The sequence below is a fragment of the Palaemon carinicauda genome, chromosome 34 (genome assembly GCF_036898095.1).
Source record: "Palaemon carinicauda isolate YSFRI2023 chromosome 34, ASM3689809v2, whole genome shotgun sequence".
Lineage (NCBI taxonomy): Eukaryota > Metazoa > Arthropoda > Malacostraca > Decapoda > Palaemonidae > Palaemon > Palaemon carinicauda.
The window spans coordinates 2,415,913-2,421,224 of record NC_090758.1 but is presented as its reverse complement, the minus strand read 5'-3'; the positions used below and the strand labels follow the sequence as shown (position 1 = coordinate 2,421,224).

At 30.7% G+C, this 5,312-nt stretch overlaps 1 long non-coding RNA gene across 1 annotated transcript in view; it reads left to right on the top strand.

Annotated features, from left to right (window-relative positions):
* Positions 1-969: 969 nt before the first annotated feature.
* Positions 970-5,312, top strand: part of LOC137626557 (uncharacterized) — a 14,941-nt gene continuing 10,598 nt past the window's right edge. The window contains exon 1 of the long non-coding RNA XR_011041044.1: positions 970-1,521. This is a non-coding gene — a long non-coding RNA (uncharacterized lncRNA). The remainder of the gene's footprint in view (positions 1,522-5,312) is intronic.

The window sequence follows — 5,312 nt, the reverse complement described above, 5'->3', positions numbered from 1 at the left end:
TTGAGCAATATTTCATAAAGAATTATTCAAGTTAACTAATTTTGTTCAAATTCCTTTAGTAGGAAGTACCACTTTGAGAAAACTTAATTATTTTGTTTTGACTAACTTTATTTAAAAATTATCAAAGTATAAATTAGTTTATAGGGAATTTTGTTTATTTCAAATTTGTTTTATTTGTAAATGGCAGACACTTGTTGGAAAAAGCTATCATCTTAATGGCTACTTTCAAAACTTTAATCTTTGTCCAAATACCGAAATATTGTAACTAGCAAGGACTTGTCTCCACGATCAGAGGGTGAATTTTTCCCAATTTTTTTTTCTTTGCTAAGTTTTCCTTTTGCCTATCAGAAGGCTGTGATATGTGTAGAATTCATCTCCAGCCTCTATAATGCCCCCCCTGGTCATCAACGCCCCCCTTATGTTAATAGTAAAAATACGAAATATCATTATTAATTTTCTAATTATTTCAGTTTACCCCTTAAAAACTGTTCAAAGTCGTTTTCTCATATCAGTGATACCAAAGAAAATGGACTCAGGGGAGACTATGATTTTATATCCAATATTTTCGTCATCAGACAAAAATCGTAATTTCTGGTTTTTTCTTTTTCGGGAGAGGGGTGTATTTCTTTGCTTGTCCTGCTCTTATGCCTTAAGTAATATAATATTTAGAGGTTTTAGGCCATCAAGTGACATAATACCTAGAAAAACACAGAAGGTTTTTTCCCTAAATCGAAATTTTAATTTTTGGTGAATATTTATTTCTAGGTATCCCTCCATCACCAGCTGGGCTTTCACTAAAGTTAATGCTCATTTTTTTCTTGCTGTGTGCTTATTTACTGTTCGATTTTGATAAAACTTTGTCTGCTTGTTCCAGGTGGATAAACAAAACATATTTACAGAGCGAATTTAAATTCAAGACATTAGTTTCTCACTGGTCACCAAACAAATTTTATGTCGCTAGCTCCGATTTTCACATTTTTATTCATAAAATCCTTTATTTTCCCTGTAGGATGATAAAACTTACAGAGGATATGCCTTATTATAGTGCTAATAATGCCTGAAAATTTCATTAGCGTGTCTTGATTAGTGTATTTTTGGGAAATATTTTTTACGATTGGCACCCCTTGAAAGGGGAGCCTACCCTTAATAATATTTACTTGGATATTGAAATTGTTCTATATTCTTTGTTATTTTTAGACCATTTTTTTTTAGATTTTAAATTAGTAACTTAGTCTCTCCTTGGTTTACCAACTAAATATAAAGAACGTGGAGTCCAGTAGTCCATAATCTACTATTACTGTACTATATATTCTTGTTTTTTGGATTGTCCTGATACTAAATCCTTTTTCCAGGAATTTCCTGGAATTCCATTTCGTCCCTACCTCTCTACCACGAATCTTATTCAGCAAAAACTCAAGATTAATGTTACAAGAAATTAAAGATACACCTTCATTGAAGAATTCATAAGATATACTGAATGTCCTCAATCAAGAAATTCGTTCAACCCAACAAATAATCAAAGTTAATTTTTCTGAATTATTTTGAAATTTACTCTTTAGCCAACAACCCTCCTCCCCACCAAGGGCGGTGCCCTTGACGGGGTGGGGGTGGCTGGCTCCCCAATGGCTTGCATAGTTGGTCTCTTGCAGACCAACTATGCAGGTTTCTGGCGAGTTTGGCAATCTACTAATCCAGTTCTTTGCCTTTCAGGTGTGGAAGTCCTTTGAAACTTTGAATTTGAGCAGTGTTTCCAGTCAAGGTAAAAATTACGAATACTCTCGGTTAGTTTCTAATTTAAACCTTTTCGTAAATTTATCTCTTTAGGTCTATAGAATTTTGAATTTTTTCTTTCCATTTTACTAATTTAGGTCTATTTTAGTTTGGTAGTTGAATTATTATCTATTAAGTCTTGGTGTTTTAAGCATTTATTAGGAATTTTATCTATTTTGTTTAAATAATTCACATTTTATTACTTGTTGAATATGAGTGTGCTTTTATAAATATTGTAGCTGTTGGCACTTTCAGAATATTGTCTTGGTAAAATCTAAAATATTAAATTTGAATTTTAAAACCTCGATATAAATTTGTTATTTTTTTTTATTTAGATTTATCAAATTTAATATTCGGGCTTTAATTTCCTGAATTGCAATAAATTTCGGTAATAGGCTTCAAATATAACTGATAGCTTTATATTTTCCCACTTAAATGCAATTTTTCAATATGTAAACGTGTAACTTAATAAATTGGAATCTTGCTCATTTACTTATTGAGTTCTAATTTCCATAGAAATTTTAAAACATACCTGGAATTTATGCAAAGTCTTCAGATAACTTTTGTGATGTTTGTTTAGGCTCCTAAATCGAATAAGACTTATGTTTATAGAAATAATCATTCACCAATCTTGCTCTTTAACACTTCTTATTTATTTTGCAGGTAACTGTTGCAATCAATGTATGACTACCCATAACTTCTACCCATTAACTATTAGCAACATTTTAATTTAATATATTGGCTATTTGTTTATTATTTTAGCATAAGTCATATATAAAATATAGTATATAATATAAATTTACCTAAGTTATAATTACAATCCTTGGGACATAGGCGGAGGAGTTTGTACTAAGGTTTAAAATACTCAATTTTAGATGTTTACTGAGTAACAATTACTTTGCCTTTTTTAAGTAGCAATGCAACCCAATACTGTTGTTTTTGGCCTTTACTAAAACTGAAAATTGCTCATTTATATATTTACGGTTTTTGGTATCTATTGAAAAATAGTATCTTGTGTAGCAGTTAGCTCTTGATGTGGGTTAATGGTCTGGTCCGAAAATAGTTTCTTTAATAAAATATGACTTTAACATCCAGCATTTTTTTTTTAACAAGAAAAACTTTAATCTTTTTATAGAATTAGTTTACATCGACTTATACTTGTGTTGGTAACTGGTGGGCTGGACAGAATTTATGTAAGATAGGAAAAATATTTTTTTTATTAAGGAAAGAAGGTGTAAGGCCTTATTTTTAAGAGTAGATGCCCGATTTATTGTAATAACATAATATAATTTAAGAGTAGGCGGTTAATTAACCTATCAGAGTAGAGGGTTATAACAGGTATAGTAAGTAACAAGCGCTAACGACGGGTTACCACGCATACCAACCATACAGAGGCTGTACTTGATTAGGCAGCATGAGTCTTGCCACTCATTTCCTACCCCCCCTTTTTTTTCCATATTGACAATACTTGAATTACCAAACAATTCTTGTCTTAGAAGGTTACCTACTGCACTGCAATGATGATGATGATGCTGAAGATAATAATTGTTACAATAGTTTTACTAGAAAAAGTAATCGTGATTTCTAACTTGAACTTATGTTTATGGAAGAGCTTCATTATATATCGATAATATCGCAAAATAATTCACTATCAATTGAGGAAAGGAACAAGAAATGGTGAAATTATGCTCTGTTTTTTTGGCAACTAACTCATTAAACATAAACAATTCGTTGAACAAAACCATTAATTTACGGTAAAGTCACTGGTGTAAATTACTATTATTTTATTACTACTAGCAAAGCTACAACCCTAGTTGGAAAAGCATGATGCTATAAGCCCAAGGGCTCCAATAGGGAGAAATAGCCCAGTGAGGAAAGGAGATAAGGAAAATGAATAATGAGAGTAAATTTACAATATCATTCTAAAAACAGTAAGAACGTCAAAATAGATATGCCATATATAAACTATTAACGTCAAAAACATATATGTCATATATAAAACTATAAAAAGACACTTGTTTTTGGTCAACATAAAAACATTTGCTCCAACTTTAAACTTTTGAAGTTCTACTGATTCAACCACCCGATAAGGAAGATCATTCCACAACTTGTTAACAGCCGGAATAAAACTTCTAGAATACTGTGTAGTATTGAGCCTCGTGATGGAGAAGGCCTGGCTATTAGAATTAAATGCTTGCCTAGTATCATTAGTCAATGTTCCTTGTCATGAATGATCCAACCTGGTGTATTCTTGCGTGTATTAAATCTTAAATTCTACAGCAAAACTATTCCTGCATTTAAACTCGGTCACGTCAGAGGTAAAGGTTTTCAAACTATTAGATGGATGTTTCTAGGTTTGAGGGTAATTAGGCATTTCTAAAAGTAGTAATCTTTTGTAGAATATAATTCAGTAAACACATGAAACAATAGTGAATTAATAATGCAAAGTACATAAATAGTTCATTACAATTACGTAAGTCAGAGCCTATTGCCTAAATTTGTCTTTATTTGAAACTAAGATTATCAAGAATAGTCTTTGATATACATCAGGAGACAATTTTATTGATTGCTGGTTACTCTTCAAGTGTATATAGTGTATTCTGTGGTTGAACCTAAAATGTCAGGTATATATATATATATATATATATATATATATATATATATATATATATATATATATATATATATATATATATATATATATATATATATATATATTATATATATATATATATAATCTCATTATCTTTGTATATAAAACTTTCTCCTGCAACAGGAGGCTTTTCCCTTCTAAATGAACTCCCAGGCCCCGGCGCATATCATTGTCCATACCAGAGTCGATACATATATATCCGACCTATTCGTCTAGAATCGAGAGAGAGAGAGAGAGGAGAGAGAGAGAGAGAGAGAGAGAGAGAGAGAGAGAGAGAGAGAGAGAGAGTGGTCGTCATATTGAGTCAAATGATAGTAAGGGTAACGAATACAGTATGAAGGAATAACGTGAGTGGACGGACAGACAGAATGACTGACTGACTCACTGAAATTTTAAGCATAAATTAATCAGCTCGTACATAAAATTTATGAATAAGTTTGAGTTCTAAAAGAGAAATTCGACAAGATCAAATGTATTTTGATGTTATTCTCAAGTTCCTTAGCGAAGAGTTTCAAGCGGTAAAGGAATGCTGGTTATTGTGTGGAGTGATTGATAGTTGTCGAGTAGTTTATACATACATATATACATACATACGTACATACATACATACATACATTACTTTTAATAATATATGTACTCCAATTCAAATGAAGAATGGAGAAGATTTAAAGTAAAATTTCCAAAAGATATTTTTGCATAAAGATTTTTTTTTTGTTTCATTTCGAAAAACAAGAGTGTCTTAATATTTTATTCAAAACAAATAATTCTTGAAATTTATTATTTCTCTGTAATTATGGACGCCATTCTAAAGTTCATTGTTTATTCCACTAGGACATCTATATATTAAAAGTACATGACATAGCATATAAATTATTTGTTAATTAATAAG